Source organism: Protopterus annectens, chromosome 5.part0 (genome assembly GCF_019279795.1).
Source record: "Protopterus annectens isolate FY-2018-M chromosome 5.part0, PAN1.0, whole genome shotgun sequence".
Taxonomy (NCBI): domain Eukaryota; kingdom Metazoa; phylum Chordata; order Ceratodontiformes; family Protopteridae; genus Protopterus; species Protopterus annectens.
Window position 1 is genome coordinate 1836811008 of NC_056735.1, and position 13537 is coordinate 1836824544.

Genomic DNA, 13537 nt, shown 5'->3' on the forward strand with positions numbered 1-13537 from the left:
GCTATTAATAGGGCGTGCTGGAGGGATAGATTCATCACCCAAAGACTCCCTATGCTGTGGAATAAAATCCCGGTATATGTGAGGCAGAGCACCTCGCTGGCCTTGTTCAAGAGAAATCTTGACCAATGGATGGGAGATCGCAGATATACCCCAGGGATTACCTCAGTGTCACTGCTCGACAGAGGCACAGCAAAATAATGGGTATAGTTCCCCATACTAAAGGGGTGGCGTAAGCCACAAAACTATGGGTTAGGCTTGTAAATGCCCTCGGGCAGATAGCCTAGTATGAACCTATGAACCTATGAACCTAAAAACTTTCATTCAACCCTGGTTTAAATAGGGCACCCAATTTCAAGATCCACATTTTTTCTTTTTTATCCAAAATTCTACGCTTTTGTGACATAGTCAAAAATTCACCTAATACTCTATCTATCCCTACATAAACAAAATGTGCACTTTTATGTTCTAACTGATGTTTATATAAAGCACTTTGCGTTCTTTTACAATTTATGTCACTGACATGTAATGCTATTCTATTTTTAAAAATCCTGGACGTTTGTCCTACATAAAAGGCTCCACATCTACATATCACCATGTAAATTATCCAGCTCGTATTACATGTAATTAAACTTCTAGTGTCAAATACTTTAGTGGTATTAGGAAAAGTGAAAGATTTAGTTTTCGATACTATTTTACAATATATACAATTGCCATAAAACATACTACCCTTCATGGTTTCTCTAAGTGGTTTTCTATCCATGAAAGAAGATTTTTTATGCTATTTACAACGAGTGCTGGAGTTAGTAGGGTTATGTTTATAGTCCGTGCACAGTTGTGTGGTTGGTCAGATGTACGGGCACCTATAGAGAAGTAGTATATATATATATATATATATATATATATATATATATATATATATATGCACACACACACACACACACTCACACACACACATATATATATATATATATATATATATATATATATATATATATATACACACACACACACACACACACACACACACACACACACACACACACACACAGACATATATATATATATATATATATATATATATATATATGTGTGTGTGTGTGTGTGTGTGTGTGTATATATATATATATATATATATATATATATATATGTGTGTGTGTGTGTGTGTGTGTGTGTGTGCATGTATATATATATATATATATATATATATATATATATATATATATATATGTGTGTGTGTGTGTGTGTGTGTGTGTGTGTGTGTGTGTGTGTGTGTATATATATATATATATATATATATATATATATATATACGTGTGTGTATATATATATATATATATATATGTGTGTGTGTGTGTGTGTGTGTGTGTGTGTGTGTGTGTGTGTGTATATATATATATATATATATATATATATATGTATATATATACACACACACACACACACACACACATATATATATATATATATATATATATATATATATATATATTATCTCTCTCTCTATATATATATATATATATATATATATATGTGTGTGTGTGTGTGTGTATATATATATATATATATATATATATATATATATATATGTATATTGTTACTAGTTGAAAAAAAAATCATAAAAAAGCATAGTGTGAGATCACTAAATGAAAAATAAAACTGAAACACACTACATTACACAAGAATCATGGCTAGAACTAGAAAAGGTAATATATACATATGTATGCAACAGAAACATAACAATAAATTTCAAAATAATTCCATCATTGAAGAGTATATGTAAGGTGCTGAAAATCCTGATTCATAGTAAGATTTAAATATACTACCTTCAAGTTTCATTCTACAGCACAAAACTGTACTTCTCCATATTAATCTCCAATCGGCACTTACCTTGGGGACTGATGACAAATTCAGGCCTCTTGACATGCATCATAATGCTACAATTCTCTAAAGTATGATTCACACAGAGTTTATTATTCTATTCTCTACACCAGAAACACTGAAAGCTTTGTAGTGCATGCACCACCGCGATTATGCTTCAAAATTGGTTAAAAAGCAAGTTTGCTGAACACCTTTCTGATGTCTAAAAGGTACTTAACAAATTTTTCCTAGGCACCCCTCAGTATTGTCTTATGCTAGAGCATTAACAGTACTTAGCAGCCACAACAGAAGGCAGATAGGAAGCTATTAAACACTTTATTCAGACATTTGTTTTTAAGTCCGACTGAAGCATTTGCTGGCATCCTGATGATCTTCTTGGCTCGCCACTCTCTGTGTAGTAGAAGTTACTGTGTTATGGATTTCTGAGCTGTAAAACACTGCTACTACACTTTTTTTTCCTCTAACTTTTGCAGTATATGGGGTAGGTAAAGCTCCATGCACAATAAAGATTTATGACTGGGTCTCATTAATCAAAATCTTGGATTTTATATGTTGTTGACATGGATGTCAGGATTCACCTCTTGAGCTTTGCTTGCAGTGTGAAATTTGTGACGTCCATGTCTGAAACACGCAATAACTTAGTTATGATCAGAGACCTGTACGTAATCCTCTGTATCATTCACTCTTCTTTGCTGTGAGAACGAGTAATAACAGTTATCATGAAGTCCTCAGTTCTCTAGCTGGGTTACATACAGTTAGAAGGTCGGACAGATACCTGCAACAGTTTTGTGGCAGCTTGTAGAAGGTTCTGAGCTGTTACTTATCTGTTTTCAGTTGTATTGTCAACCAAAGATAGGCAGAAGGAGAAGGTCAATCACAACATTTTGGAAAATTATTGCTTCTTTAGGTAGTCCTTTAAGCTTGTGGAATGCCATGACTATATTTTCCATAACCTAACCTGACAGAAGATAGTAGAGGGTTGCACTATTCACTGTAGATCATGATAAAGAAGTTGCAGTGTATTTCTTTGCACTGGAGGTATACAGTTTTAATCTTCTACAGGAGGCATGGTCTTCTATTCATCTGGGGCATTATACATTATACATGTTCAGATAAAGACATGTCTAGTATAGCCATGGCTCCTAACATCTTACATCTAGAACTGGGTACAAAGACAAAACTAATTAGGGATAAAGGTCCTGAAACAGGAATACTTTTAAATAATAGTACTGCCGACTTAAAACACTGACAGAATAAGGGGACTTGAATTAGCAAGCATTCTTAGATGTAAAAGAAGTCTGTATATTTAGCAATTGTCATTGTTTGGTGACTGTGTTCCATTATCTTTCTGCAAATAAAATTAAAAAAATCACATATTTAAGGAACACAGTGCAAAATTTTCAGCCAAAACTAGGGACACCCCTGAAAATCATAATCATTTGAGAGGTATGGGTGTAGATGCATGTATATATATATATATATATATATATATATATATATATATATATATATATATATATATTGATTGAAAATATTTCATTTGCTTTTCATGTTACATTCTGTTGTCCTGCCCATACTTCCCTTTTCCAAAATAAAAGATATTTATTTCAGTGGGGTTAAATTTTAGGTAAAGTTGAAAAAGTCACTACTATAACTGTTATTGACCAGCCTGCAGAGTGATTTACAACTATTGTCTAACTGATGGAAGATCCTACAACACTGTACAAGTTAGCTATGCCTACAGTATGACATGTAATAGACACAGCTAAGTGGACCATCATAATTTATTTATCAGACATACTCTTTATGGTAAAGAATGCGCACTTTAAAAACATGCAGAGGTATGACTGGCAAAAAACGAAAATAGATCACATAATTTACCAAGTCTATCCATGGTGTAGCTAATTTAAATAATCTGCCGCACTTCCTTCCCACCCCTTGCAACATATCCCCCTTTATTTATTTTTTTTAATTATTTTTTTTCTGTTATGATAAAAGACAGAAAATTAGGAAATAAGCTTTTAGATTCAGTAGAGCATGTCAACTTACAACCATGCTGGAAATAAATATATGATTTAATTATATTAAGTAACCACAATAATGTAGTATAGTGTACATTTAAATTTAATAATACCTTATTGTTAATCCTTTAATCATGTGATTTAAAGTCATGGGTGAGTTGTTGTACTTGATCTGGTCAGCACCCATTTTGATATGACCTTGGTCTAGACACACAGCATAGATAGAAGGTGAAACTATGCTTTAAAGGGTTCTGGGAATGTGACCGGCTTCATAGATTGAGCTAGAGATATCGACATAGAAATAGCTATTGATTTTTGTAGTTTGTTGACAATAGTTTAGATTTAAGCTGTTAGTCTTAGGGACCCTGAATGAATTAGAGGATAGGCAGCAAAGACTTTCAAAAACACAGATCAGCATGTACATGAAAGAGAGTGGTGTTGAGTGCAGTCAGCCATTACTCATGCAGGTAAGCAGGTAGAAATTGGATTATATGCCTGCAGGGGAAGTAGCACACAAATTTAGTGAATTAAATGTAACATTCCATTTAACTGCACAGACACTGTCAATCATTCATTGGAATCCTGCATTTCTTCACTAGCTTGATTAGCTATTAATGCACTATTAAAGCAAAAAATGTGAAGCCCTTATTTTGTAATACTTTTGGTCTTGAATGCAAGACTTCACAATTTTAGTATGTTTATGACTACTAACCCATCATTGCTAGTAGAGGTAAAGGGTGAGTCCCTCAAATCATGACCAACATGGACTTAATCTGGATTTAGGAGAATGATATCTCAAAGAAAAACTGAGGCAGTGTCACATAAGACTATAGAAGGGCACATTACAAGCAGGGCATGAAGCATGTTACAGTTTGACCAAAGGCATCTACTAGAAGGTATTATGGTGAGTCGGTATCCTGTGTATCAGTGCACTAATGCAAGTAAGCTCATTAAAATGGCACATATGTGAGATGATAGTTTTAAAAAATTGGAAAGGCAGTTAAATAGCATTTTTGTTCTTTTTTAGTCATCTTAAACCAACATTTAAAGGCATAAGCTACCTGTACAGCCATTGTGGCCCTCATTCATTCATTCCATAGCAGTGCTCAGTGTGAGTCCATGCAGGTCCTTTCACCAAAGAGGCACCCCCACTACTAGATTGGAGTATGTTATGGCCCTCATATTAATTTCTGACAACTGTGGCAATAGACTGTGAGAGGTGGGTTAGGGACATTCATACTGCCAGTAAGGGGGTTATGCATGCACATGGAATGTATGAGTGTTCATTGATAACAGATGAGTCGAGCACATCATGCTCTCATATACATCATGTGTCCTGCTTTTTTGCATGCACACTGCACATGGCTGAGACTTACAGGTGTAAACAAAAAGGAGGACAATATGCAGTGACTACCCTTACCTTGAAAGAGAGTGAGTAGAAGTTGCTTCTTAAATGGACATTCCTCTCTCACCTGACTGCCTCCCTGAGACCTAGTTTACTAACAGAATCCAGGTTGCTGATATGATAAGTAGTCACCTTACTGCTGTACCAGGAGCTGAAGGACTAAAGGCCCACCACTTTGAGTTAACTAACACATCTCTCTCTCTTCCTTTCTCGGCCTCCGTTGAAATAATTACCTAGAGGTACAAAAGTTCATATGCTGCAACTAAGCTTATGGCCAAGCAGACCACTGAGAAACTTAGACATATCATCAAATATTGATGGGAGATTAATAGCACCCCACTCCATTAAGTAGATTTTCTCCAATCATTCCAGGATAAAATTTGCTACCCTTCCATTCAGTCATCCAGATTGGCTTTAAAGTATGACAGAGAAGTGCTGTTGACAGGAAAGTTCTCTGCTTGATATAAAAGGGGAATCTAGTCCAGAAATGGGGAATCCATTGAGTTAGGAAGCTGTCATGTCAGCTGGCATTAGTAACATGGCAGTATACGTTTACATCTCTAAAGTACATGTACTGTATTTATTTATTTATTTATTTGCCATTTGTTTACTGGAAAGCCAACTTGGTGGAAACCCATTTCCAGCAGAGGCCCGGGAGAGAAAAGCTCCATAATCATGAAACAAGATTTAGATATAATATGAAGCAAAATAAAGTGAATGCTACATTAGTACAAATAAATCAAAGTTTAACAAAGGAGACATCTATTCCAAGATGCAGTGCATGGTAGCAAGACAAGGGTACAAGGATACATACTGTTGTTCCTCATGTATGGAAATTTTAAGTAAATTTTAACAAAACATTACAGTGAATAGTTTTATTTAGGGGAAGGAATTCAAAGAAAGCAGGGTCAGTCATAGCACAAAAGATTAATCAGAAATCACCTCCCAGAATCCCATTCAAGACCAAGTAGAGGGCTAAAGCTTTTAGTGTGGCAGAATAGTTAGGGTACTATGACCAAAGAGCCTTTTGGTGAAGAAACTTTGAGGTTTCTTGAGTTGATTTAGGTGCTTAGAGAGGTACTTGCCAAAGGGAGCATTAGATTCATTAATTTAATTCATTAATTTATGGGTCTAATAAAGAGGAGTAAAGTGGGATTATAACTTCTCTGGACTTTGAAGAGATATAAGTCATGCGAGTTAGAAGGATTTTTAACCATGAAAAACTTGTGATAGGCAAAGCACAGTTTGTTTTATATATATATATATATATATATATATATATATATTGATGACAGGATCAGATTTAAGTGGAATGTTTACTATATAGTATTAGGTAGTGTCACCAGATTTACCAAATGAAACTATGCTGCATTTATTGTCATTGAGGGCAAGTCCATAATTAACTTACCAAGTACTTGTGTCATCCAACCCTTGCTGAAGAATTTGAGTATCAGTGTTGGTTAGGTTTGCTACCCCTGTGAAGTATATCTTTCTCACCTCTTAGGCTAGTCTCTCTCTGCTGCATAGAGGGCAGGTATGTTGTTCAATAAAAGCAACTGACATGTCTGAGTTGGTATGCATCAAGAAGAAATATTGCTTGCATTATTGTCTAATTTCTTTCAATTGTACTTGGCAATCTAATGAAAATCACGTTAACAAAATGGCAGTCGGAGCTGTAGTGAGACAAGACATAGTCTTCTTGGTGGACTGTAATTTCATTCCTGATATGGAGCAGTGTGTGAGCTAGAGTTATAATGTCATTACTCTGATGCAGTGTGCACACCAGAGTTATTATGTCATTATCAGTCCCATGGTGCACAGCAGGTGATCTGACAGAAGGGAGCCCCCAGAACATCAAGCCATTTGAAATCTATTAGTCAACTGGATACTGGAGAGAAACAGAAACCATGCTAGTTATTGCAGAAAAATTTTTACTTCTGTGACAGTGGGTTAGTGCACAAAAACTTCTACTGGAAGTTAGAACCAGAACTTTTGATATTTTTGTGGCATTTGCTTTATCCATTGACTTATTAAAGAGCATGTGAGTAGAAGACACTAGGTTTCTAAAATAAAACCATCAAGCTGAAACTTAACTGCACTGACAATTATACCTTGTCTCTTTTTCAATGCTTTAAGCCACATTTAACACCCTGCACTGTGTTAACAGTACCAGGAGATGGGAGTAACTCACTTCTGCAATACATTAAAATGCTATTCCTCCCATGGGGAGATACTGAAATGAGAAAGGTGAACACATATAAGGGATGTTTTTCTCTCAGTATCCTGAATTCTTTCTAACAATAAAGAATGTAATAGTAAAGCTCCACTGTAGCTCACATTTCCTTTCTACAAGTGTGAGCTAAACTAAGTGATTGAAATACAAGAATACTGGATAAACTACAGCACATGAATGATGTATTTTATTGTCAAATACAATTGGCGGTGATAAAGTTAATGGAATAAACAGTTTTTATAGCATATGACTAAACCAGAGTGTTTTATTTGTGTTCAGGGAAAGGAATTATTAAATAGACATTTTTATTATTTTGAACTAGGATTACCCTTTACAAAAAGCATGCAGAGAATTCAAAACAAACCACAGTGATTCTTGTTCAAGGCACAGTTGTAGACATAACAGCTTGGTTCAGAATTCCGGGCAGAATGAAGCTGATGTTTTTAAAGTATTATATTACTGTTTGTTATGAATGCTGCTTTTGAAATGTCACTATCAGTGAGAATTCAGCTATGCATTAGGCATGTTAATTGGAGATGGGGAAATACACATCTACTAATAAATAATGTATGAAATATATTCTGTGTGAATGAAGGCCAAACATATTTTTTTTTGTTTTGTCAGATTGAGTTTCATGCTCCTGACTATGTATCTTCTTTCATGGAATTTACTGCTCCGTACAATTCCATATTGTTTATGATTGCAATTACTACAGGGTTCAAAGCTGTCCACAACCACCTTTTTGGTTTCCAGGGGAATTCTAGCATAACAACAGCATTTGAAGTGACTACATGCTTTTTTTGAATGTTTATTAAAATATGGATTTGTAATAGCACTTTTGTCAAGATAACATTGCTAATTTGAAGAGCTGGGTTTCATCCATGAAACAGCAGACCACATAAACCCATTAAAACAATAGGCTCTGGAAAAGCTAGGGCATTAAAGGATTTGTTCATAATCTGTGAATATCCTACACAGTCCCAGTCACACATGGGATTGAGCTGATTGTTCTTCCCCATGGGGTCACAGTTCCTTGGAACCCATCCCCAGTCTTTAAATCCAGGGAAACACAGGGTCCCCCACCCCCTCCATCAGAACCATACACACCTGTGGTTTCAATAGTTATATTCCACAGCATAAAGCTGTGGTGAGAGCAGTACTAGTAGTAGACAGCTAATAGCCAGTCACGTGAACCCTATCTTTTCATCATTCTTGACAAAGCTAATTCTTTTTAATAAGTGCTGCTTTATTAGCTGCAGTCTAACCTAACTTCAGGATATGTGTCTACTTACCTCTAACACTTCCTCACTAGGCCTCTCGCTTCCCTTCCACCTCTATCCTTCATTATCCAGTTCCCCCATTCTGTTTTCTTTTTCTCTGTTTATACATATGCTGTGTATCATCACTCCCAATATCACCCTCTCACCCTTTCCTTTGTACTTAACATCTAGTATACTTACTAGAGTATATCTATCACAAGGACTCTATGCTATATCTAACATCAAGTCTAATACTCCCACACCAGGCCTCTCTCTCCCACTCTATCTCTATCCTTCCTCACCCAATTGCCCCTCTTCCCTTTTCCCTCCTCTTTCTGTACATTAGCTACTTATCATAACACTTCCATTATCCTTCCTCTCACCCTGTCATTGTTGCATTTAACACCAAGTATGTACTTGTTTATATCTGGAATGAGATCTCTATGCTAATTACAATGTACAAGTGGTATTATCAGAATCATGCCTGTCAGCTTCTAACCTCTTGCTCTACAGATATTTCTTCTCTGGTCCCCCTTCACTTTACTAACTTTCTCTTTTTTCTGACCAAATTGCATATTACTCAAATTATCAATTCATCTGTTATAGCCATTATGTTCCTTACTACTGCTTTTTCTTCTCTAAGCAATTTTGTATCAAGTATGTATTTATTAATCATCTCTATTATGTATTAATGAATCATCTTGCATATGCTTGTATTGGTAAATGCTGTAACCATTTTCTCTCCTCTGTGATAATTCTCCATTTGAAAAAATGTTTTTGTGTAAAAAAAAAAAAGTCAGGTATAAATTCTTTGTATGGAGTTTTTCTCCCCAGGTCTCCACTGAAAATGGGCCACTGGCCTAGTTGGACGTTCCCAATAAACAAATGTAAAATAAATAAATAAAATATATCCCTAAATACTTCATCCATAAATCATCAGGGTCTGCTTTAGTAATTTTCCCTCGAGTGTTTGGCACTGCTCCAAATAGATGCAGGCACCTTGAATTGACATCTTTCTGATAAAAGCACCCCTGAAATCTCACCAATGCCTAGTTGCACACAGGGCGACTAGATTGCAGTGACAAACACTGCCCCCTGCTGACAACCAGCTAATTCTCAAACAAATGGATATGTGAGAGATGCATTTACACAATTTCACTGGAGGCAAAGCTCTCACATAAAAGCACTCAATGTCAATCAGGTTGTCAGTGGTACAAATGCTCCACTCCTCACACATAGTACAAAGCAGACACATACACCCACATATGCTGAGGCACTTAAATGTAATCTTCCTAAACCCCAAAAACCTCCCGAACGAAGTACACATAAGAAATACTTTCAGCAGCCCTGAATACACTCTTTCAGAACAACATGCATATCAACACATATAGCCACATCTCATGGAGCCTGTACTTTTAAGCCCATAAGGCAAGTCCACACAATCCAACATTCTGGTCATTAGAGACTCCATTGTGAGACACACTGATGTCCCTCTCACCAAGAAGAATGTCACTGCCCATTGCTTATCAGGGGCCAGGATCCACCACATTATGCACATACTCAGTTCATCGGGCCACAAGTACCAGTATGACTCAGTCATAGTCCATGTGGGTGTAAATGACCTGACACATACCTTCCTAGACTACATGAACAAAGATGTCACTGAGCTCTCAGAATATGTGTCCTAGGTTGGTATGAGCCCAGCATTGAGCAGCATTTTACCTTCTCCAAGGATGATGCCACAATACTAACAGAAGATAACTGACTTTAATAAATTGGTTTAGTTTTTGGTGCCATTCTAAGGGGGTACAATATTTGTTAGCTTGGAAGGAAATAATCAACAGACCATACTGCTTTGCCAAGGATGTCTGCACCTCTCCCCTCTAGGCCTTCCAATATTAACTAAAACATCGTCCTCCCCCATAGGGCCTTTTTTAGGCAATGACAAACTGAATGTACTTCAGGTATAGCAAATCACAACCAATGAAATCTAATGGTGTTACTGCTCAATACTAGGAGTCTAAACAAGAAACTCCACTCCCTGCAATCTCTCTCCTCACCCTAGAGAATGCTAACATCTGTGCAGTCACTTAGGCATTGTTAAAGCCACAGACAGCACATCAGCAGTGCAAGGCTATAATGCTTTCCACACATTTAGACCAGCTACTACACAGACATGGACTAAAGGTGGGGGTGTCTCAATTTACATCAACAATAAATATACCCCAAGGCTGATCAAACAGGATGATGCACTTTAGCTTTTCCATATTTAAATCACCAAGGGCAGAATCCCATACCACTTCCTTGCAAGCTGTAGGTTCCCTTCTAGAAAAACCATAATGTGTATTTAAGCTTATTGGTAACACTCACCATAAAACCTGGTACCATATTCATGGGCGACTTTAATTACCCCAGTATTGACTGGGAATCACACAATTGTATGCAGAGCTCATTGTTAATGGAGCCATCTATACTGAGACAGAAGATATAGCAAACCTAGTGGCAGACAAATTCATCTGTAAATTTACCCCTGCCTCCTTAATGCTGTCTCTAAGGCCAAGAACACTGCATCGATGGGCCCAGACAATATCCCAGGATGCCTTTTAAATAGTATGAAACATGGCCTCTCAGGCTTTCTGGAATTGCTATTAAACCATAGTGTCCAAGCGGGCTTCATGTCTAACAAATAAAGAACAGCAACCGTCATTACTTTGCACAAAGGTGGGCCATCTACATACCCTGGAAACTGCAGACCCATAAGTCTCACTAGTCTCAAATGTGAAGCCATCAAAAGAATTATCATGGTAATGATCAGTAATAACATAGAAAATCTCCAAACACTGGATCCAACCCAATTTGGTTTTGTCAAGGGCACACCCAACCTGGTGAACTTCTTTGAGAAGTTCAACAAAGCAATGAATGAAGGCAAAACACTTAACACTGCTTACCTTGACCTGGCCAAGACATTTGGCACAATACCTCAATCAGGAATTGTTGATAAACTGAAGAGGTTAAGTATAAAGCCTTATGTCATCCAGTGGATAGCTAGCTGGCTCACAGACAGGACCCAGGAAGTTACAATTGAAGAGCCCACCTCTACAAAGAGGCCAATCACAATCCGAGTTCCTCAGGGATCAGTCCTGGGACCACCCCTTTTTGACATTTAATTCTCTGAAGTAAAAGCCAATGGCAAGGGCAACTGGCTGATCAAATTTGAAGACAATTGCAAATTAGAAGCAGTCATATAATCCCTCACCAACACTAATGTTCTCCAGGAAGGCCTGACACAGACAAATGTCTGGGGGCAGAGCCTTGGTCTAAAACTAAATGCCAAGAAATGCATAATATTATCCTTCAGAAAGTCATCCACCCATGGCAATTATCACATTGACAACACACCCCTAAGAGTTGCCCCAGTAATCAGGGACTTGGGTACACACATGCACAGTAATCTAGCCTTTGACCATAACATGTCTACAATAATGAGAAAATTATTCTTTGTTGTGCAATTTATAAACAAAGGTATGTCATCTAGGTCCAAGGAGGTAATTGTTCCACTTTATTCAGCATTCATCAGACTTGTCATTCAGTAGAATGTCCCCTTTAGTATGTACCTAACCAGATACATCCAACAATTAGAATGTCCGCAGAAGTTCCTCATTAAAAGAATACAGGGTGTAAGCAACATGTCATATGCAGACAGCCTCAAAGCCCTATCCCTCTATTCTGTTCCCTACAGGCTGTGGAAGGGAGAGCGATGCCTGACATACTAGCCATTTTCAGGCTCCAACATGATGGACTTCCTACATATCTGCAAAACAAACAGCACTGGAATTACCCATTCTAAAGACTTATACCTTGCCTGTGATATAAACAGGACCTGCTGCACAGATAGGTATGGATCCCAGAGACTACCCCTTCTCTGGAACAGGCTCTCCATCCATGTGAAGCAGAATTCCTCTCTAACCTAATTTAAGAGTGACTTGGACAATTGGATGGGGAACAGGAAATTCATCCCTGGTTTAGCACCTATGTCTCTAATTTACACAGATAGCCTGTAAATGGTCCATCTCCCAGATCCTTGTGTGATGATAGGAGGTAATGCCAGCCATGCTAGGGAGAAGTAGGGCAGTGGATGTATGACTTGTGCCAGCACAGCTAGCTGGAAGTTTGTAAATAATCATATGTCATTAGTATATCAAGCTGATCTGTACAGATGCTTGTGTTGAAAATGTATTTGTAAGCTTTGCTTGTGTTGTGTTAAAATGTGTCAACAAGAAACATGTACATGCATTATGGCAACTGAATTAAATGTATATGTTTTAATAGAGGACACTGAAACAACAATGTTTAACCAGCTGACTTATTTAAAGAAAAATAAGGGAAATGTAAATGAGCTGTTAAATCATTGAACGGTACCCCACAGTGCTGAGTAGGACCAAAGATGCTGGGTCTGGGACAAAGCCTTTGTTCCTTAGCTCAGTGAAAAGAGGGGAGGCCTCCAGGCACTGCCATAAACATTTAGATGTGTACTGCACCCATCCATCTTCAATTCCTGTCTCAAACTTGAAAAGGAGATATTGTGGGAACCTAGAGTCAGGTGACCAGATGAGGTCATAATGCAAGTCATCTTGGATATTAGATTTTACAGGGAGTAATCTCAGAATATAGAGTATTCTGTTTGGGAATTTGACTAGAAAGACTACTCATGTGTTTCATCTTGCCTTGTCCAAGTGGGTTA